The 24,728-nt window shown below is 39.4% G+C and overlaps 1 long non-coding RNA gene across 1 annotated transcript in view; it reads right to left on the bottom strand.

Moving 5' to 3' along the window:
* Positions 1-24,728, bottom strand: part of LOC134869953 (uncharacterized) — a 72,789-nt gene that overhangs the window by 10,177 nt on the left and 37,884 nt on the right. The window contains exon 3 of the long non-coding RNA XR_010166478.1: positions 3,495-3,567. This is a non-coding gene — a long non-coding RNA (uncharacterized LOC134869953). The remainder of the gene's footprint in view (positions 1-3,494; positions 3,568-24,728) is intronic.

Genomic DNA, 24,728 nt, shown 5'->3' with positions numbered 1-24,728 from the left:
TATGCAATTAGGTGGGGGACATGAGTTTTTTTTCATGGAAGTGTATAGCTTGTTCTTACAAATTACAGCATTTTTGAAACTTGTAAATTAGACTGTGCACGATGTGATGGGTTGTGTCACTCTTCCTGCCATTATGTAAATGACAAAAGTCCAATTCATTGCAAGTCTACTTATTTGAATGTTTTTTTTATGCATCATCCATCACAGGGAGATTCTAGATCTAATATTGCTACCATTTTAACAGTGACAGTAACAGCTTTAGAGTCTTGGGGTTGAATCCCGTGCTCATGCGAAACATATCTATCTGCCATTGTTTTACAAATGTCCTGAACATTATAATTCTGTATGACCAGACAGAGTCTGATAAATGCGGGCTTATTCAGGACGCTCGACAGCTAGAGGCCAAGAGTCAGTCTGAAGATGTCGCTGTAATGTGTTTGAACTAACATTAAAGCTCTTTTGGCAGCATTCAGAGTACAGTAGTGCATAAACTTTAAAATTAATGGGGATTTTCCAGTGTTTAAAGTACAGTAGCTTGTTAACTCCGGTATCTGTTAAGCCATGCCAGGCCCCTCTCCACACTCTCTCCCCTCCCTCTCCAGATGCCCTCATTAATTTTAGATTGGCTCTAAATGAGTCTCCTTCATCGTGGCCGAGGTTTTCTAAATTAGATTCATTTATATTTAAATTGTGAAACAGGCGTGGTTAATGAGAGAATCATTATTTTTGGGGTTATTTCAGATGGGCTGATAGCGGGGCAGTGCTGTGTGGAGGGAAGCCACCAGAGGAGGCACACACGTGATGTCAGAAGCAAAGCATTTGGGCTTTTCATTTACTGTGAAACAACTGTGAACAGCATTTCAAAATAAAAGCACTGTTGAAAGAAAAAGAGAGAGAATGTGAATAAAAAGAAGAACACATAAGGAATTGATGATAATTGAATTTTTATGAAAAAAACAACACTGAAAATAGGGAATCTTTTAGGGATTGGAGTTTGATATGTTAATTTACCATGTAGTTTAAAATACTACATTCTTCACTGGTTAAGAAGCAAAGCATTTGGACTTTTCATTTACTATTTTAAACAGCTATGAACAGGATTTAAAAATAAAAGCATTCTCGGAGGAAAAATATGTATTAGTGGTCAGTAAAGCGATTTTAGCAGGAGCTGTTTAATTGAGCATAAAAAAAGAACAAACAAGTAATTGATAATTGTTGAGTTTTTATACAAAGGACAAAATAGGAGAGATTTTTGTGGTTATTTTATTTTACCACCTAGATAAAAACCAAATTGTTCACTAGTTAAAGAATAGAATGTGCATATTTTCTGTATGTTAAGTAAGAGATGAGTATATGTAAAGTGACATTCACCTGTCTGTCATACAAGCACAACAAATCTGTGTTTGTTTCATTCGCTAACACCTAATTTAACTCTCTTTAAACTAATGTGACGTTTTCAACACTTCTGTGGCGTTTTTGGCACCACATGTGACAAAAATGCATCACAAGACTCACAGGTTGACTTAACAGGTGCTTCTATCGACACATGATGCCCCAACAAAGCAGCGGGATGCCTCTCGACCTAAACTGGTAGAATTGGAGTGTTGGAAATGTCACATCTGAGGAAAAGAGGACGTGAGGTGGAACAACAGAGCCCCCCTGCCCATCTGCCTCCCCATGAACCCATCCATCCTTCTCATAAAAAACACAAATCACACAGCGCTTTACAGCTGTGCGCCTCCTTACAAGGAGTCTCACAGCTCTCGGCGTCCTATAGCAACCCCCAGCTTCTCCCAGCCAGGAATTTGACTGTTAGGAATCTAAGTGCCAGGCGTTTAAAACCTGAGGAATGCTATTGTTCTTGTCACAGCTGCACTAGCACTGCGGGCCCGGCTACTGCTGCCACTGTGTGAGAGTGGGGGAGAGGGGGGGAGGCAGAGGAAGGAGGGAGGAAGGAGTCGAAAGGTGTGAAAAAGGAAACTTTACATGTTTCTAGTGCTCAGTGGTTTCATGACAAAGCAGCGCATAGTTGACAGCGAGTTGACACATTCTTCAGGCCTGGATGATGGCAAACCTCTCCTCACCCTCCCTCATACTCCCCTTCTCTTCTTCTATCTTCCAGATAGCAGATAGATGAACACAGCATTTCCTCAGATTCGAGTTATGATAGTATTCAGGTCCTGTAAGTATTTTTTTTATTACCAATGTGGTTTAATGTGGAGATTTTAGAATATGTAGAAAAACATAATACTTCAGACTGTAATGTTGATGATAAAACATAAGAACCAGCAACAGATAGTTTTGTTTACGTTTTTTAGTTGCAGTGACACATTTGATCACATCAATCCACTCTGCTTTCCGATCTCTGCATTAGTTATTGTACATGCTAGATATTCTTGCAAGGGTTTTTGTGTCCAAGGTGTCTAAGAACTTTGAGGATTAAATTAAATGTTAGGGAAGCTCCTCCAATGGTCTATGAGCTGAAATACATTGAGATTGTAATTAAGATACTGTACATTGCAAGCTAAATTAAAACTTTTTTAACCTGCACATTGGTTATATGTTTGGAAATCCAGTCTTGACCAAAATAAATCCTCACTCAAACTTTCCTGGCTCTTTCGACCAGTGTTTTTAAGCAGTTTGCTCATGGACTAATAAGCTCAATGGTATATTTAGTTCACAAGACATACCATATGAAGGTGGCGTGATGATAAACGTGTACTACATATACAGTACCTCCATGACAACTGCCCACATTTATTTTTGGTAAAGCCACATCTAATAGTTTTAGTTGCTTGCATACTATATAATTGTTCCAATATATTTCCCCCAAAAATGTATATAATGTAAATACAGCTGTGATTTTATTGCTTTGTTTTTTTTTTCAGATAGAATTAGGCAATACATAAGATATTTCATCTCTTTGCACAATATTCCATTACATATTAAGTGTTTATGGGGTTAACTTTGTGAACAAAGAAATATGTTACTGCTGTGAACCATATATTCATCCCATTCTGATGACTGTGCATTAACATGGCCCTGAGCTCTGCTTTACTATATATATTCTAATACGCTACATGTACCGTGAGAGGAAGCAGAAGCAACAGTGAGGTAGAGAGGGCTCCCATTTTTCTCTCTCCCTCTCTCTCTTTCTAGTAATTACCATCCAGCTGCTCCAAGGAACAATGCTTGGCTCTCTTCCAGACGGCTGACTTCATACACTCAGTGCCACGCTCAATTTGGAGCGCAGCGGAAGCTGGGCATGACTGGCACCCTCCAGGGCATTGCTGTGTCTCTCTATGGGACTCACTGTGTGTATGTGTGTATAGTGTGTGTGTGTGTGTGTGTGTGTGTGTGTGTGTGTGTGTGTGTGTGTGTGTGTGTGTGTGTGTGTGTGTGTGTGTGTGTGTGTGTGTGTGTGTGTGTGTGTGTGTGTGTGTGTGTGTGTGTGTGTGTGTGTGTGTGTGTGTGTGTGTGTTCCTTAAACCTACCAGTTCCCATATGCCATCGGGTTCATAAATTGTCCTGGTCTCTTGATCCTGTCTTCACTCTCCTCTGATGTCACTGTAGAAACAAATACAAAATAAAAAAGAATATTACAGTGACGATCAGTTACATTTTTGGACCCTGTAGGAGATTTGTCAAAGATCAGACTGAGAGAAAATGCTTTATATTTTTCTGCCTTGTTTGCAGTATTTAGATTCAGATCAGAGCAGTAGCCGCATGCTGCAGTGACAGCAAAGAGATTGACTTTAATACAAAACATAAAAATTACCACAAAATTATTATTTGGAAATAATCAGTAGAACACAGTGGTTGAATACTCTACACAGCCTTAGCAAAAAGCTAAATCCTTATACACTCACAACAGTAAGCCCTGCATCCTGATACAAAGTTGTGTAACTAAGCAACACGTATTATTCAGGCTAGTAACTCGCTGACTTTTTCCTGTCTTCATGAACTGCAATAAAGTTTAGTTTCAGAAAGTTAAAGCTGACTTGTTGGTTTCAGACACATGTGTGGCTAAACATAATGTAGCATAGCAGCCGTTAGAATATAAGAAACTCCCTCATTATATATTACAAAAATTCACACACACACACAAACACACACACACACACTCTCTAAACTCGGCTGAATAGGGTGCAGCACGACCCGGCTCTTCCTCCTGAAGCACAATGAGGACCTGTTTGGGTCCAGTATGCCCAGTAACCCCAATCCCACTGCCCCCAAAAAAAGCAACAAACACACACACATACAGGCCCAGTCTGTCTCTAACTGCTTTGGACAGAAGGGCATTTAAAGAGCAGAGACAAACAGCAACAGTTGCTAATTGTTGTGTAATAGTTCGAGGAGGAGATGGCAGCATTAAAACAGAAAGCCTTACAGTTATTTCAGAAAGTCGCACCATCCAGCTGACATGATGTTGTTTTACAGAAAGTTATTTAAACATATATGCAAGGGCAGACCTTCATTTCATATTGACATTCAACCCAAAACTTATGCAACATTCAAATTCTCTTTCTTGTATTTTTAACACTTTTTTTCTGTTTAAATTGATCACAGAGTTATTAGGAATTGTAAACATTTTAACATTAAAATGGCATGCTTCCTGGTCAACCCATTTACTAAACAACACTTAAATATTGTTTACTATCTTATATTATAGAGTGACATCGACTGAAAGGAAAAGGAAAGGTGTTGTAGAATGATTTTAACATTTCTTACCTAAAGCTTTGACTTTTAATCACTCACTGTTCACTCACAGGACTGAAGCGTGAGTTAAATCGTCCACTACATTTCGATGGAAATCTTAATACAACGGCTATAAAAATATGTGTGCTTTGCAAATATATGCTTTTGTAAGAAAAAGGTTTAATTGAAGTCAATATAATTTCTGATAATAATAATAATAATATAATAATTAAATTGGTCAAAAACATTGGTCTGTGACATGAAAGATGGATGCCTTTAGAAAAAAAGCCAGTTTTGTTGTATAGCTTGTTGTGTATGGCAAGGTTGTATATGAAATGTTTTAATGAGTTAGGGTAAGTGTTTGAATTCCTTATTATTGATATTTCTGAATATAAGCTGCGTATATTTGGAAGTTGTTGGTTTCATCTTCGTTAAGTCTGCCTTATCAGCTTGACTTGACTCCCTAAGATAAACATTTCACGCCTAAGCTCTATTATCATAACACGTTATCATATCTATATTAACGTCTGCCTCAGTACAGTCACAGTATATTCATATGAACTCCACCGCGAATACGATAACAGTAATGTCCATCCCCATTTGCAAGCCATGCGTCTGAGGTCGGTGCAGAGTGGCAGCGGGCCAGCCCAAAGCAAACAGAGGTGTGTTTCTGATTTGACTGCTCACTCACTGCTGTTGCTGTTAAACAGTTCATTCTGGGTGCAGTGTCCACCCAATTTATGGATTAGTGTAGACTTAGGAACTGACCAAATGTCTCAACGTTGCCAAAGTTTCAAACACTCTACTTCAAAGTATTTCACAGTTGGTTTTGTCTTTCTTAAAAGGTACTATGCAGTTGACTGATATGACTTAATTTGGTTCATTTAGAGCAGGTTTTACTTGCCTAAACAGTACTACGCTTAACATTTGGTTTAAGTTTACTAAAGTTAGGTTTGCTTTTTATTTTCTGAAACAAACATACTTTATAATTGGTTTCACTTTCCTAAAGGTGATTTACAGTTGCTGTCCCTTACACTTTATAGCTCCCTAAAATATCTTTCCTTGACCATTTTACCTTCCACAATAAATCGGTAAGCAATTTTTAGACCAAAAAACCCAGATTAGGTCCACTATACTGTATATGGCAAGAGATTGGTTATGAGCCAAAGAACGTAGTGATTATGCATTTGAGTTGGCATGTACTGTATGCATATACATACAAGTCTGCTTGAGTTTCATCACCTATACAATATACCTATATATATAAATGTATATATGCATTGCATGTGTGTTTATTTACCGACCATGTGAACGCAAATGCACGTGTTAATTTCTGTTTATCTGCTTGTGTTAACATGGGTGTGTGTGTTTCAACGGCAGCTAAACTTCAGGCAGGGCCCCCAACAGTGTCCAGTGGGATTGTGGGTAGTTGGGAGAGGGTTTGGATTCTGGCTTTGTTTGTCTCGGGGTGCTGACATCACCGTGCTGATGGCACCAAATCCCCCGTTCTGTTGCACACAGCACTTTCTATACAAAAACACCAACACACACACACTAACACATGGCGCTAGTAATGCTAACTTGGCCAAAAAAAAGAGCTCTTTCTCTTTTTAACACACATGCAGACATCCATGTATGCATATATGGATGCACCGCCCCCGCCCCCACACACACCTAACACAGGCTGCAGCGTGATCATCATATTTCTGGCTATATTTGGCCTCCTGCAGGAACTTGCATTGACACATGTACTCTTTTAAATAGAAATTGTACTTTATCTTTCACCTCTTGATAAAGTTTTATGGCCCCCATGACGCCTTTTCTTATCAATGTCAACAACTCACTCAATTAATCACTACACTCAGTTTGAGGTAAGTTGAAAAAATGATTCCAGCATGGTTTTGATATGAATAATACAATATAACTGACTGGAATTACTACAAACATGGTAGCATCTATACATTAGCATAATTCCATATAGTAAGTCAGGCTATATTTTCTTTTTGAAGTGTTTTACTAGCTCTTCAGAACTGCAGTATTTTTTTAGATACATGTCAGCCATTAAACTGATTGTTGTCCCACACAACACACACACACGGTCTATTTGCTCATAAGCTAAGCTATCTGACTCTGCCTTTACATAGCCTGGTTAAACATTAACTGGGTGCCTTTCTCTTCTCTTCAGTGCTGTCTTTGGTATGTATGGAGCTCAGAGAAGGGCGGGAAGAGTCGGGTACTCAGCTTGATGACACTTCCTCTCAAGCTTGGAGGAAATGGGCGGCCATTTTTCTTCATTAGTAAATTGTTTATTGGTTGCGTTTGTTAAAAATGAAATTACTAAATGAATTGGAGTCAAGATTTCTCTGTGTTCTTGTGCGGAATTGTTTTTTTTAATCTTAATCTAGGATACTTCAGCAGGGCAATTGCTTGGTTACACATTTTCATCATGAATCCATTAGTTGAATTAGGTTCTCTCTAGCATGATGCCCTGTTATTGTTTTGTAGTTTATAAGGCTTACCAGGTCTCAATATGGTCATATAGACATGTATCTACATTCAGAAACTGTGCCACACATACACACAGAAAGAACACAAAATGCTTGGCAACATTCGCACATACACAAACACACAGCCCAGTGCTCCTGAGGACCCAGGGAAGCGGTTGGGATGGACCCAGCACTCAGAGCCACTCAAAGCCAATCAAAGCTGATGATAGCTCAGACATTTACACCATCCATCGACTGCCTCTCTCACACACACATGCACACAGGTGATCACCATCCCTGTTACCACATCAATCACACATGGAGGGAAAGAAAAAAAGGAGGGCAACCACACAGAAATGGTGAAAATGGAAGAGATGCAGTGCTGTACATGCTGTTGGTTATAGGCTTTATATTTGAAATAGTGATGATGTAGAACATTTATTTCACAGATGTACAAAGGAAAACATACAGATATTAAAATGAGATGCTGGCTGGGAGGAGAAATAATATATTCATTTAAAATTACTGAAAAGTTAATTCATAGAAAGTGAAATAGTTGCATCACGGTCTCCCTTCTTTTTTTCTGACGTTCAGGAAGTGCAATATTTGAATAATTTTATATTACCAGAAATGTATTCAATAAATAACTGATTGAGGAGAAGGGTGTTAGCATGATTAAAGCAAATAACTAACAACCAACCCAATTTACGTGAAACTCTGTGAAAAAGGTTTAGTAGGACAAACAAAAGAATCCTGAAGCAGATCAGAGGATGCTTACACCCTTATGGAAACACCCTTAGTCGAGGTCTGTACTCTCCAAAGAGCCTTCGAACAAGTGTAATAGTCTTTTTGGAGCACCTGCTTCCTCTTAAAGTTGTCTACTACCTCAGGGAGTGACTCAATATATTTCTCAGAATGACTCTGAACAAGATGAAATGGACCTACAACTCCTTAATTTAACAGATAGATAAAGCAATGGGCTAATGACATGTGGAGTGAAAGAGAGAGACTTTTTCAGGAAATACTGGATGGAAGTGAAATGTGAATATGTGATATTGTGTTTCTGGGGTATGGACACGCACAGACAAACACACGCACACAATTGCTTCAGTGCGCACTGATATATCCCAACGGTTGAAGACTTTTTAATAAACTTTTAATGACCACTCGAAAGGCACGCCCTTTTCTCTGAGTACTGTTACACACACACACACACACACACACACACACACACACACACACACACACACACACACACACACACACACACACACACACACACACACACACACACACACACACACACACACACACACACACACACACACACACACACACACAGGGTCCTGTCAGGGCTAACTAAGCGGAGTGGCAGGAAGGGCAGCGTTTGGATTGGCTGGACAGGGGTTGCTGGGGGTTACGGTGGACTGGGTGGACCACCTGCTGAGACTCAGCCGCCAACTGACTAAAAACATTTACATCAGAAACCACCCAGGATAGAGACAGAGAGACACACAGGAGAAAGAAAGGTATAAAAAGTTTGCACTATGAACACATGAAGATCATTACTGATTTAAACAGCTCTGATAACCTGCAGTTTTCTTTAGCTGTTGTTGAAAATGAAATGGCAGAGTAGCAGACTTACTGTCTTTTAAGCATAAAACATACATGTATATATGATCCAATTACGTTATCATTTAATACAGAGATAATGACATTTCTAGCACAGAGGAAGGTTCTGGGAATTTCTCTGATTTGTTAGGTTAGTTTTATAAGCTGCCTGCTCAGTTTATGTGTGTGACTACACCTGCAGTGACAGTGTGGTGGCAGTGGAGGTCTTCTGTGCTTCATGGTGTAACAACTACATGCTCAAAGTGTCAATGTGAGTGTAAACCAGAACTGTTTATATGATAGTTAAGCAGTCAAAACAACTACAACATTTTATTGAAAACAGCACAAGAACTTTTGTGACCAATGAAACTCAGCTGGGTCAGAATTCATGTTGTTGTTTCGCTGGTCCTGTACGGGCTGCTGGTTTTTATAATTCCTGATTATACATTATACTCATCCAGGATAGTTTGAACTGTCAGCTCAGAGCTGGAAAGATGTGGATTGATTTTCAAGCTTTAACTTGGTGTGAATGTTCCAATATGCTACATCATACTGCATCATCACTTTTAAACAGAATATACCATACAACATGTTTTTGTCCATCCAGTCAATTAAAAGTTACTTAGTAGATTAGATATAAAACATAACATCAGCTTAAAGAAAAGAAAAGTATACATAGTTTAATAAAACATAGTTGAAAATTATGAAATAGCTTTACCTACAACATTAAAGTTCTTTGGTAATAATGATCTAACATTTTGTCAACACTAATCCTTTTTTGTTTGAAAATATGACACTTACAGAGTGATGTTACTTTAACTGGTATTAACACAAACTGTAAAGTACTTTCTGAGGGTTAAATCAAATAAAAGAAAGAACAAAATATGTCCAACCAACTTATGTTAACTTGTTGTAGATTCTTTCTGTGAATGTATTGATTCATTTTATTTTCTAATGGGCGCTTTGGTTTTTCTCTTTATTGTGGACACTTTGAAACACCATCATAAATATGAGAATAAAGCCTCCTCATACTGAATGAATGGAAACACACTTCAGGGTTACTTAGCTGCAAAAAAAATAACGATTTCAACCAAGAGTTTTTCAGAGTCAAGCTCTTATAATTAGCTTAATTTCAGGAGACTGAAAAAGTTCTGGAACCAAAACTGTTTGAGATGCAGGGCTATGCAGTGGTCCCTGCCCCTCAAATAACATCTATTCCCCCTCCTCATCCCCTCTTGTATAAGAGCCATGGCCCATACTTTCTCTCAGGTCCTGTGTTTGTGTGTGTGTGTGTGTGTGTGTGTGTGTGTGTGTGTGTGTGTGTGTGTGTGTGTGTGTGTGTGTGTGTGTGTGTGTGTGTGTGTGTGTGTGTGTGTGTGTGTGTGTGTGTGTCTATGTGTGTGTGTGTGTGTGTGTGTGTGTGTGTGTGTGTGTGTGTGTGTGTGTGTGTGTGTGTGTTTGACCCGCAAACTGACCTCCTCAAACTTCAAACTGAATACTTCTGGCAGTTACCAGGACGACAGAGCTCTCCAAGCCTTATCCTACTTACTGAGACGAGACGAGGAGCGAAGAGAGAGGAGGAGGAGGAGGAGGAGGAGGAGGAGGAGGAGGAGGAGGAAGAAGAGGAGGAGGAGGAGGAAGATGAGGAGGAAGGGAGCAGGAGCACGAAAGTAAGGATAGAGGAGAAAGACAGAATATGGTTGGGACAGAGAGAGAATCGCACACACACACACACACACACACACACACACACACACTCACACACACACACACACACACACACACAGATACACCGGGAGGGAAGGGAGAGGGAGGGGGGGGGAGAGAGAGGGAGGCAGAGGGAGGGCCGCCTGGCAGAAAGCGAGACTTGCTGCTGTTGCATCTCTGTGTTTTTCATGAGTAGACAGTTTACTGGGAGATTATTCACAGTCTGGAATTTAGCCTTATTAGGCCACTGCTCCAAATTCAGACGTCCCCTCCCATCATCCACCACCACACTGGGGCTGTTTGTTTATACATTTCATGTTTTAACATTTCCTCTCTTCTCTTCAGCATGTATAACAGTTTAATTCAATGGAAATTGTGTTTTGTTTCAAATTGGGAGAAGTGTTTTGGGCATCTAAGGAGTAGAATTGCTCATTATATGCTCAAAAAACATTAGTTGAACAACAGTTGGAGCACTTCCAAAAGCATAGATAAACAAAAACTCTTGCATCAAAACTGCAAAAGATGAGCAATTGTGTTCTTGGTGTACATAAAACACTGAAGGAGAGAGTTCAATGACCGTGCGCAAATGTAAATAACACATCATTGTTTATAGATCATTTAAAGCTAGTCTTGATTCCTATTTTTCTATATGAAGCTTAAACTATTTCAGGCTGCTCTACTCTACATGCTGTAAACTTCTTAGTATATGGCATTTTATTGCTAATAGCTTCCTTCAAGTGCTATAGAGACCTCCCTCCATGCTGCTAAATATCCTGCAGGCCTGTTTAGGAAACATAGCCAGAGGGCCATTCCTGCTAACAGAGAATCACGCACAGCAAGAGACCAAACAAGAGAAACTTAGAGTGTGTGAAGCGGAGTGACATGAAGCAGACAGAGTAAAAGAAACAAGGACTATCGTCTTTGCGTGTGTTCATACAATTGTAAATGTTTGGCTGTGTGTAAGTGATCTAATGGAAGGAGACTCAAAATCAATAGTGTCCATGTTTGTGTCCCCAGGCAAGCTGTCACTCACCGGCCCAGAGATGGGAGTGATTGATCCATCTCTGCTTTAATCTGTGCTCAACAGCCTCACCTGGCTCGTTCCCAAGGCCACACATTTGATGTGCATACAGCCAGCCAAAAAACTCTGAGTCCTGGGACAATTGGCAGCAGCAAATGTCCCGTCTGTCCCAGTACTGTTGACTCACAACAAACACAGGGACATAATGCTGAAAGAGACAGCAACGTGTTGTGCCTTCTCAGGACTGATCTGTCTATTCTGAACCATCATTTTCAGTTTTTTTAGTTCTGTTATGTCCGGTCCTGTCCTCAAGGCCGTGTTGGGGAAGCTACTTTGAAAGCGTGGCTCTGTAAACTTCTTTGCACTGAAAAAAGTTGTAAGATATCTATTTTGGCTCTTTAAAGTTACTCAAAATATCAAATTCTCAATATAAAGATATAAAGTTGTAATGAAAAACAATAACAAATGGTCAAATGCTAGTGCAAAATCTATTTGTTTTTTAATGGCTCACTTACTAATACCCCAGATAATATATATATATTTTTAAATGGGTTGGTCAATGGGGCTTCATTAGAGAAGGAGTAGCTCGATATAGAATGTTCCTTTTATGGCCCGATCTTTATTGTAGTTTCAGTATACTCCAACAAAAAATGGCTAAAAACCGGAATTGCCTCCTTTAATCACTATTCGAATTTGAATGTAGTTGAACTACCAGGAATGCACCGCTGACGCTAAACTACTACTTTAGTTACATGTAGCTTACTACTCACCAGCACTTACTATATGAGCATTTTGGCCATTCTTATTCTATTACATCCGGTTCTCATCCGGCATATTTCCTGTTCTATTGACCTGTCGTCATCTATCACATAACTTAATTGTCTTGACCTGCTTTTTCTTTCCTTTCCATGTAATTTCGGTGAAGTCCAGATTTATTTTGTCCCTATCATACATGCCCATTTCATGTCATGTCCTGATTTTTACAGTATGGTATTCTTCTATCACATAAATAGAACTAGAGTTATCATGTCCTGTCTTGTCCAGCTTGTTCCTTCCCTGTTGAATCCACTCTAGTCTTGTCCTGTATTGCTGTACTGTAAGTATGCACTGACTATGTACAAACCATTTTACTTGCAATAGAATAAAATATGCTTTTAAGATGAAGGATGCTTACAAAATCTTCAGTAAAACCTATTATTCTACAACAAGAACCTGACAGACAGCTGCAAAGCTCCAAATCAAACCTCCTCTTCCACATTAACCTTCTCGTCACCTCATCAAAATGTTTGCAGCTTTAATTTGTGGAGCTTCTCACACCTTAACAGCATATTCTTTGTAAAGACAATTTGTGGGAGGAATGTGTTGCATACAATCTTTTATTTGAGTTTCATTAATACATCTGCCTTATATTTTCTTTCTTTAATATCCTTTGATCTTGACTTTTTTCACACAAATCTTTCTCCTGTTTTGTTTAATTCTGTTCTTTTATATAATATTCTATTCTTTTTTAGGCACAATTATCTGCTGCGATCTGTTCTGACATATTCCCCTCTGCTGTATATAAACATAGTTTCTTTTAAACTTCCAAATCCTTTACAAATCAAGTTTTCTGTTTTATATTTTAAAGGAAACTACTGTTAACTGGTAGTTTTCGGAATCATTCCTATCCCTTACAATATGATTTCCCACGTTTATTGCTAAAAACCTTTGTAAACATGAATGGTGGCCAGAAATATAATGATAGACGGATAATCTTATCTGTCGTTTACTTGGTGTACAAACTTGTTTTTGAATAAAATTTGAATTCCTAACATTTTTATTCCCTCTAGACCGTGTAATGTGATTTAATCTGCAGTGAGCTCTTGGATATATGTTATTGTATTGATTGTGTTAACATCATAAATGAGCAGTGTAATCTGTAGTGTCACAGTGGGATAGAGATGATGTCCTGAACATTAAGTGCAGGCTGTCCCTGCTCACTGTCCTGAGTCTCCCTCAGGGTTGCATCTCACGTTTGAGCTCCGTCACTCGGTAAATCGCTAAATGATCCGGCCTGTCATTTAATCAATATGAACAGGCAGCAGCTGTCACACATCATCGTCTCCCCCGGGAGTCGTTGTCAAGACGCAACATAAGAAAACATGAGTGTGTGTGTGAGTAAGTGTGTGTATGTGTCTCCTTTCATGTTTTATTTGATCCACGTTTTATAGGCCACAGTGTGAATGCCAGGTTCAATGGATAGCAGACTCTGGTAGCCTGTAGCAGAGGGAGCCAATGCTTATTATATAAGAAGAAGCCACATATTCTGTGCAGCAATTAATATATGATGAATCAATTACTCAATTGAGTTAAGTCATTGTTGATTTTTAAGACATTTTGAGAATGCTTTGACATTGAAATAGATTACAGATTTACACAGTGGGAAAAATAATCACACATTAATTTCCCTGATTTTTTTCCCTTTTACTATATGACTTTCTACATAAGAAAACTTTACATTATAAGCAGTAAGCAAAAGGCTTAAAACTACAAAGTATAAACTTGTGGGATTAGAAGAAAATACCGTACATTTGAATAATTATGAAAGATCTGTCTCATAATCTATGTAAAACGTTTTTGTATGTAGTTAAACCATTCTAGAAGATGTAGTTGTTAAACAATATTAATTTAAAAATTAAATAACTACAGACTCATGATAAATCAGAGCTTTTGTACATTGAACAAATGTTGAAGCAACTCATTACACTGTAAAAAGTATGACTTTGAATGTGACGCTATATCTGATTCCTGCAGGTTAAACATGATTTCTTGTAGTAATTCTGACTGATAACAGAGCCAACGACAGGAGAGTGTTATAATACTGCAGGGACACACACACACACACACACACACACACACACACACACACACACACACACACACACACACACACACACACACACACACACACACACACACACACACACACACACACACACACACACACACACACACTCCTCTCCTCTTTCCTCCTCTCCTCTCCTCTCCTTTCCTCACCTCTCCTAACGTGAGACAGTGAAATCTCATCCAGCCACTCTGCCTGCCCTTATAGCCAGTAGGGAGGGACATGTCATTTCACTTGTGTGCCTGGGTGCCTGTGTGTGTGTGTGTGTGTGTGTGTGTGTGTGTGTGTGTGTGTGTGTGTGTGTGTGTGTGTGTGTGTGTGTGTGTGTGTGTGTCCCTTTACTGCGCAACACACAATGACGAGAGCAGAGGGAGGAGGCGGGTGGGGGGTGACAGGGCTCTGATCTCTCAGATAGGGAGATAGCCACCTGATTCAAATGGCTCGCTTGTTCCCGGCGGTCACTTGATCGGCGTGTGAACTGACTCCTCTCTTATTTACAATCAAATGCTGCTGCTGCTGCACTGACCTGCCCAACCCAAGCCAGGACAAACCTGTCTCTCCCTTTCTCAGCCTGTCTCTCTCTGCCCTAAATTGTACGTCTCGCTCTCTCACTCCATTCCACACACACACCCTGTACACACATAGGTGCACTCAGAATTGTTATGATGGAAACTTCCACAGATGAGGCCAGTTATTGAAACAGGAGCCCAAGTAAAGCTAAAGTTGAGTGTTTGGTTGAATACATACATGTGTGTTTTCTGATCTTTATCAGCATTAGATAAGTTTGTTTGGAGTGAATTTGGAAAAATACTAGATTGTTGAGTATAATGACAACAGAAATTATATATTTTTTAGAGGGATCTTGGGGATTAACATATTACAAAAATCTTTGCGTACACAAAGTACGCTACATTACCTGTTTAACACATGCTTGGAGATTTCCCTCAAGAGAAAATACTTTGTATCTTTTGGTATCTAAGTGATTGAAGATTAAGTATATTAAATATTTAATATAATGTTATTTAAAGGGGTGGCCCTATTATGCTTTCTGGTGTTTCCCCTTTGCTATAGTGTGCTTTAAAGGTTTTGAGCATGTAACTGCTCGGCAAAGGCTAAAACCATGTCCCCTCGAGGGAGTTTCTCTCCCAAACAGCTGGGGGGCTGCCTGAAATGCCTCCATTGGACTGCTCTGTTTATTTCCTTGACATAGTGACATCACTATGTAACATGTGCGCTTGTATTGGCTAGCACTCTTACACATTGTACATCATTGGATAATGGGCAGTAGATCTCCAAGTGGCTAACTTATAACATCAAAGCCGGCCAGCCAACCAATTAGAGCAGACTGGACTGGTTTTAAAACCATTTATCTTTTCCTGATGAGTTCTTGTGGATGGATGATGAAAAAAGTTGGGTTTTAAGTGGAGTGAAATGTATGAAAAAAAGGTTTGAAAGATATTTTGCAATGAATGTATCTATTTAACTAACTAACTAACTAACTAACTAACTAACTAACTAACTAACTAACTAACTACCTACCTACCTACCTACCTACCTACCTACCTACCTACCTACCTACCTACCTACCTACCTACCTACCTACCTACCTACCTACCAACCAACCAACTAACTAACTAACTAACTAACGAACCAACTAACTAACTAACTAACCAACCAACCATATGTGTAACTTTTGTTATTTAAGCATAATGCTTAGCTCAATTTAACTCATTGTCCTGTGACTTTGTAATGCAGTAGTCAATACAAATTCTTCTAATCTCATCTAATCTCATTTAATCTAATCTAAAAGGGGATTAAATGTTTTAGGGCCTACTCTTTAGATTATAGCAAAGATTTACTTGCTGTGCTCCACTGATTAACAGACAATGTTAGCTGGTTTTAAACCCTTTATTGTGTTTGAGGGAAAAAGAAGGGGAAAAAAAAGTGAATCCATAATTTGTGGAAAATAAAAATGATCTCAAATGTGCTCCGGCCGGATTTTGGAGAAACAACTAGAATCCAAAGTCTGTCTGCCTGCCTGCCTGCCTGTCTGTCTGTAACTGTCCTGTCTGATTATCTCTCCCAGTTGGCCCCGAGGGGACACCCACACTGAAAGAGGCCACTCTTCCATTCAACAACAGCTTCTGTCAGAGAGTTGCAGAGAGGGAGAGGGAGACCTCAGAGTCACCAGCTCCAGAATAGCCCCATAGTGACTGATGCAATCAATCGAAATCTACACTACAGTCAACATGATCGACTGGGAACCAGCTCTTACACTTAATAAAAGAAAAGCTGAACAAATGCGGAAACGTTAAGGTGAAAGCGCCTGTGCAGTGTTCTTACAAATTCCCGCTTCACTGTCGAGCAGGAATACAGATGAGATTTGAGGGAAACAGTGCTCACAAACACCCACACGCTGCATTTCAGAGTAGAATCAGTTTAATGTATTAAGACGCTAATATCTATCACCACGTGCAGAACATAACAGAGACTCATATCACTGCACAGTTTAAACCAGTCAAAACAAATTAATGTACAGGTATTTAGTGTCTAAATGAGCTTTACTAGTGTATATTATGTAGGATGACAAGATGCTTGATTACGTTACAGCACTAATTATGACATTATTATCATCCTTAACATTAACGGTGCCAGTAAATCGATCATGTAACAGCTTTTATGAGCTGTGATGTTAAATGATTAATAATTAAGAGGGAATTCCTTCTTGTCAACAACCCACAGTGGGCCCTCCTACTGATGTCAGCTCCCAAGTGAAAACAAATCTGAAAATGTGTTTTATGTTGGGTTTTTTTGTAGCAGAGTTTAATCTTATGGGGTTTTATTCACTTTCATGTTCTTGTTCTTACAAACTTTTGTGGGGGGGGGAGAACACAGCAAACTGAAGAAAGAATACCACCTGAACACCTGACGTCTAAAGTAACCTGTTCAAAACTGCAGGTGAAAAGGTAAAACTATTTTCTTATTAAAAGAAATAATGATTTGCATATATTTAAGGAAGAAATATTAAAACTGGATAAAGCAGGCTTCAACATTCCAAAATTGAAGCGGAAACGTTTGAAATATGTAGCTGAAGTAGAGATTTCTGCTCATGGTATGATCATTTTAACAATACAATTCACTGATAGCATCATGTAAAACTTCCCCAGTTCAAAACTTAAATTAAGAAAAAGATTTCCTAAAGTGAGGATTATTTTACTAACTTCTGGTGAGAATACCGATGCAAAAAGAAAAGTAAACCCTTAAGATATTTTCCTTCTACCAGTCTGAAAGAGACAAGTCATACAAGCCAAATCTTATCAAAATTGACCAGTGTAGGAACAACACTTTTTCTTTTTTTTTACCGATAATGTATGATTAAAAAAAATGCTCGTTATAGATGGTGAATAATTCAGCAACTTGTAGAACACAATGGCAGTAAACCAGCTGAGGTCAGATGAATAATTCACTACTGAAACAGATATGACATTTCCACATGGAGGAATGTAATCTGGGGTAATGTTCTGTGTGTCAACATGATTTGGTTTGACAGCCCAGTATCGCAGCACTGAAGGGCCTAAATTCATCTGCATGTGACACAAAAACATTTGGCAAATGACATTTAGAGGATGCTTTCATCATCCACTGAGCATGCATGCTTTTATCTGATTCGTGAAGAGGGGAGGAAAACAGTGCAGACTGAGGGGAAACACAAGTGGGGAGTGTTGTCTGAAGGATGAGCCTGGCCTAAATATATGTGTTTGTGTGTGCGTGTAGCCAGGAGTGCTGTCATGTTAGAGTCACTGAGAAGCCTTTTAACAACTGCAGTATCAGGATGACACCTTGTAATGTAAGCCTGCCCTTACAAACACATTTACACCTTGTCCCGTGGGTTAACACACATTAACAGTGTTGACTGATGACAAGCAGAAATGTGATCTCATTCAAACACTTTCACTTCAAAACACATTTCAATCCTTGATTATGTGTTTAACATGTTAGCAGTAAAGTCTGTATAAAAAAATCTAAAAAGGGAATGAAAGAGATGGTTAACTCAATATGTTAAAGGATGTATCGAGGTACATTAATACTTGCAAAGAAGTTCAAGTAGTTACATAAAACAAATTCTGCAAGTAGCTCATGAACAACAAAAAGATGTTGGGGCAAGGACATACATTTTGACCAAACCTTCAACCAAAAAGTTACATTTGTTGCACCATTTATAACAACACTGATGTCATTTATTTAACAAATCAAGAATCTAAAATATTTAGTTTTACTTAATTTCCAAATTCGAAAAACCCTTGATGTGAAAAATATAAACAGATATAATCTTATTTCGAGGACAGACACATTCAGTTCGTCAGCATCCATTCAGAAGGCTCGCGCCTGTCCCCGAGGGCTAGAAAGGCACGCGGGCTGTGGACCCCCCCCCCGGAAAAAAAGGGGAGGGGGGGTCCACAGCCAAAAGCGAGTATGTAGCGAATATTTGCGCAATATGGGACTGCTGAAATAATAAACGAGCATTTTATTTACATTTCAGGTAAGCCACTTTTTGTATTAATGTATTTGTATTACTAATTTATTTCAATTTCTAGAGCCTACATGTGTCAAATCACTTTTCCCTGAAACATGTGTGGTATTCTAAAATAGGACAATCCCCCTTGCCCTCCCCGTTTAATGTGCGAGTGGAGTTGTTGGTCAACAGTTGGGTCGGGGGGCCATGCAGGAGGGGCGGGGGGGGGGACAATGGACGGTGCTGTTGTGTGCTGGAGTCGGTAGAGAGAGAGAGAGAGAGAGAGAGAGAGAGAGAGAGAGAGAGAGAGAGAGAGAGAGTCAGGCTGATGACAGAGTGAAAGAGGTTAGTGTCTATGCTGGGAAATGAGACCAGAGGAGGAGGGGGGTGGGGGGCTGTGTCTGTTGGCTTGTTAATGATGATTCAGTCCCATCAGCTCAACAGCATTGTCTACCAGGGAATCTCTGAAGGCCTATAGGAAACAAACTCAGCGGGCCTTCACAGGAACAGTGACATTATAATAAATACATAAAAAGTGTTGGGCTTTGTTCAAATGAGTACAAAAACACGTTTTATTTATATTTTCTTGTCAAATCGAGTTATTCCACAGTCAGACACAAATGTTAAAGTTTTAAATAATGTATAAAGAACAAGGGAACAAGGGAACAAAAGCATCAATTTGCTCTCCTTTTTCTTTTCTTTTTTATCATGAAACGAAAAAAACATTATATTATTTAACAGATGAAGAATTAATTCCAAAAGGTTTTTTTTAACCCTGACTCAACAAGTGACGGTGCCGGAAATAAAAGCTGTTCATTGGCCGGACGATTAAACAAGTGCAAAACACCTCAGCCAACTGGATCAGTCTCCACCTCGTGAGTGTTGTGCTTTATCCAGTCACTGGTGTTTGAGACAGTGTGTGAACCCAGCAACGATGTTGATCATTCCGCCCTGCTCCTCTGTATCCCCCCTCCCCTCCTCTGCTTCCGGGTTTGCCTGGCTCCTTCAGCCGGCCGTGGGTGGCAGTCAGCCGGGAAAAACACTCATATTGTTCCAGACAAGCAACGTGTTGCATTGAAGCAGGGGAACTGTTGTGATGCTTCAACGTGTTTTAAAGTTAACACATGGATAAAACGGTCTGATATGACTTTGAGTGGTTTCAATACGAAGTTAAAAGTTTTTCGAAGTTATTTAGATCAATATCATGCCATTATGTCTGCTATTTCCATGCATTATGTTTATAAGAAATGTGCATTGATTCTACTGGATATTTGAACAGTGATCTTTTTGCTTACATTGATTGTGCAAATTGCACCCCCATTCCCTGGCCCACTCCTCCACAGACCCGAGGAGGGACATCCGTAAACAAAATCTCCGCATTTCCGGACAACAAAGGCGCAGCAGAGCGTGCGACACTTTCACTTGCAGCTGCACGATGGGCCGGTCCCACAGACAGTCAGTCACCTGTTGATTCAAGCTGCAAAACTGCGCTAAAAAAGCCTGGAAACAAGTAAAGGGAAAACAAAATAATCTCCTCTTTAAAAAATATACATATTTCTAAGTGGGTTTTTTTTTAACCTAAAATGCCCTGTCCTTGTTCAATCAGTTCCTCCTGAAAAGCCTTAGCGCTCTCTTTTTCCACAGTGACCATAAAGCTTATGAGTGGATCTCCTGAATTTGAGCTGCATTGTCCTCCCCAACAGCAGCCAGCAGGCTCAGCAGCCAGCACAGCAAGCCAAGCGTTTGACGTTATTAAATAATAAAGAGATGCTGATCTGCTAGCATTGTTGTGAAGGAAAAAAGGCCAATTAGCATGTCGTTATACTGCCATTATGGCTGTATTAACTCGAATTAGTTATAAGACAATGTGCATATTGACACGGGGATTTCTTTTTTGTGTGTGGCTATATCGATAGAAATGAGTGCTTGTAAGAGCAGTTATCACGTGAGGTCTCATTTTCAGTCTTATCACTGTTAGTGGGCCTGGACATTTAAAAAAAGTGTTACGCTATAAAATCCTTTTTTCTAAATAAGTTGACTTTAACTATGTTGGACTAATAACGGTGTGATTTAGGGTCATTTGATGTATCATCATCCATCAGATTTAAATGTATTATCCAACACGATGGAGTATGAGATAAATTATGGAGTGTGCAATTACAAAAGCAATACAACTATTCCTCTTTTATTTTATTTTTTGAGTAATAGTAGCGTTTGCGTGATGATTTAGCGACCCTGTCCCTTTTTATGGCAGAGCTCCGATCGGCTTTAGCGCAGAGGGTTTCCCTGGCAGGCTACAGTACAACAGGCCTTATTGTTGTTTGTCGGCCCTTCTACCAAAAAATCACCCCCACCCTCTCATCTTCCTACCCTGGCTTGCACTTTCTTCTCTGCTAATCCCTTCAATACGCAGAATAGGCATGTTATCATGAGTGAAAACTGAAGCTTAATCAATAACTCATCAGGTGTAATCTTTAACACTTATAAGAGACACAATTAACCGTTACACCAATGGCTTATAACTTTGTAATGTATATGAAAAAATATGTTTTAATAATTGACTTTTACTGTTAAATCAGTGAACCAACAACCTAAATTAAGACAGACAACATTTTTAACAAAACTATGCAGCTCTTAAACAAGAGTCACAATTATCATATCAGTGACAACGAAAGAGTTGTTTATGCAAAAAAAGACAAGAAAGTATTTAATCAAAATATAGCACTTTTTGGAAAAAGGCTGGAAAATAAAGCCTAAAACGTATTATTTTGTCATTTTTTACTACCTATAACCAGCTTTTTCATAAAGCTGTTGCATGGTGGTGCTGAGCCAAACGAGCCAACCGTAAAGGTTTTAAAAGCCATTTATATATTATGTTAATAATTTAACACTGAAAATATGTTTCTGTTTAATGGACTAATGCCAGTATTCCCTGATTGGAGTTGAAATACAACTTGTATTGTACACCACTTTGGTGAAGCTAATCCCCTTCTGTCTGACAGTGAGTTATATGTAAATTAAAAACAAAAAGGGACACAACTGTTGGTTGTTTTTTTGTCAAGAGTTGTTGATCCGCTGCAAACCGAGCAATCCTTTAATGATGGGGCTCTATAAAGCTGTCAGCATCAATGAGCAGAAATGATAAACGGAGCTCGAGCCACTGGTGACGTGGTGGGGGAGGAAGAGGGGAGGAGGGGGAGGAAGGAGAAGAGAAGGGGGGGTGTCGCAGAAGCCTAGAGCCTCTGAGAATGCAGGCCGAAAGCAGCGCGAGGCTGATGGCATGCTGGTCTGTGTCAGTGTGTGGTCCGATTCAATGGAAGTGAGTGTGTGCGTGCATGTGTGTGAGAGAAGGAGAGAGAGAGATAGAGAAAGAGAGAGAGCATGCGCACACACACACACCGCCCGCTCCCCTTCCCTGCACCTGCGCTTGATCAGCAGGCTACTGGCTGCCATTCAGTCCCTCTGCGCTCCAAACCAACACTAACATACACATAAGTGCGTGCACGCGCGCACAGCTCTCTGCTCTGACAGTTTTGCTATTCACCCATTCTTACAGTCTTTCTCTAAGATAAAGCCATAAATGTCAAGAGTCTTTAAAAAAAAATAAACCTTTATGGTTGCAGAATGATACAAACACTGTTGGGGTGATAACAATTATTAACAAGTGTTCAATTGAATTGACTCAGCAGTAGACTTATTGGAAGGTTCAATATAGGCCTACTTAAATACCTTTCGTTTGTTTGACTTCCCTCCTATGTGACAAAGTGTAAGGTGTTTCTAAGTCTATACTTTAAAGCCATTTCTGCACTTTTTCAGCCATAATAATCTGACCTTTATTCAAACAACGGAATCATTATCAATAGAGAAAATGTGGTAAACATGAAAAATATTGATTGAATTAAATACATGTCTGCATGTGCTTACATGTTTTAAAACAGACACATTTGTGAAATATATTAATTTGGTTTTTAATTAGAACAGCTGTCAATCGAACTGGTGGAAACCTACAAGTGCTAAAGTGGAAAAGTCAGTAAAGGCACTGAATGGCAAAATCCTAACATTTAAAAAAAAACAAAAAACTTTTTTTTCTGTATAGTCAGACAATTTTAGGATTGGATCTGATTAGCCTTCCCATGTATTTGTCATTAGGCTAACACTACTGTCCAGTTCAATCGGGCCTATGAATGAATTTTCCTGATGACAATTGGATTACTTGTCTGCCACAGAAGAAACAATAAATTAAAGTAAACTAACCAACGGAAACACACATTAGGACCATTGGAGCGCTTTGTGTGGGTGACGTCATGCCCCCTCCTCCTTATTATCCGCAACGTGGTGAAAAAGGAAAGTGGCTCTCGTGGGATTACAGGCCACTAAACTCGTTTTTGTGTGTTTGTGTGTGTGTGTGTGTGTGTGTGTGTGTGTGTGTGTGTGTGTGTGTGTGTGTGTGTGTGTGTGTGTGTGTGTGTGTGTGTGTGTGTGTGTGTGTGTGTGTGTGTGCGTGTGTGTGTGTGACAGGGGGGTCATTTGACCTAATTTTAAAACTCATATAATCACAAAAACAAACATACATAGGACTTGGAAAATGGCCAGCACTGACAACTTTGATCTCGCATTGTGGAAAAAGTATATTCATTAAGAAATACATTTATCTGATATTGTATTTTGTCACTTCATCTGAGTCCTTGTGATGTTTAAAATGGTTCATGACACACTGTCATCGAGCCAAATTCTTAAGAAAATGTAGTTTGTTCTTTATTATAACAAGTATATTTTTTCTTGCCTATAATAACGTGTAAAGTGTAACATCTACAAAATGTAACACTTCACATATTGTGATAAAGGCCACTAGAAAGAGCCCGAGATCTATATACAGCAAACACACACACGCGCCAGGTTATTATAGATAACATCTAGGCGTTTTTTTTAAAGAGGGGGCAAAAAAAAAAAGCAGAGGCTCGCGCTTACCACCTGTTGCAGTCCAAATATCCTCGAGCTGCGACAGCCAGACTCTGCACGCGAGCAGCAGAAGGGGAGACGGATGGATGGATGGATGGATGGATGGATGGATGGATGGATGGATGGATGGATGGATGGGTATATAAAGATAGATGGGTGGATAAATGGTGGGTGGGTGGATGAAAGGATGTATGGGAACACCTTGACCGGGCCTCACAGTTTAACCACACAAACACACCTGCTGATGTAAATTGAAACGTGTAGCAATATGGAACATCACATATGGCGTAAACATAATTTTAATTTAGTTAAATTAAGTATTATAATATAACGTGTAACGTTGGCTTCAGCCCCCGCATTATCACCGCATGAGGTGTAACATTTGAGACACTTGATTCCCTGTCTCACCGTCAGCTGCTGCTCTGTGCAGAGCCTTTATTTAATGTTTGAACAGGAGCACCACTGAGCTCCAAGCGCCTCTGAGATTAAATCACTTTTTGGAAAGCACAGGGCTAAATGTGGGCTAATATTTTTCTACTGCGATAGGGCGATATCAGTGTTTTCAGAGTGAACATTTACCGTGTCCCACTTTGTTGTCTCACTCACATGGGAAGGGACTATTTTACAATTAATATATTGAGGCTTTCACTTAACATAAATATAGAGAGTGAACATTTAAAGCACAGTGTCGCCGAAAAATACTCCCAAATAAACCCTTAAAAAAAGGCATGAGTGTCAAACATAACACGACAAAATGTGTCTACCACGTTGGTTTTGTTTTTTAGTTTTAAAAGAAAGTCTAGGCCTTAAACCCTGATTTTTAACATGCAATCTTTACAGGCGTTACAA

Source organism: Eleginops maclovinus, chromosome 9 (assembly GCF_036324505.1).
Source record: "Eleginops maclovinus isolate JMC-PN-2008 ecotype Puerto Natales chromosome 9, JC_Emac_rtc_rv5, whole genome shotgun sequence".
Taxonomy (NCBI): Eukaryota; Metazoa; Chordata; class Actinopteri; order Perciformes; family Eleginopidae; genus Eleginops; species Eleginops maclovinus.
Note: the sequence above shows the minus strand (reverse complement) of the source record. Positions and strands in the feature narration are given on the sequence as shown.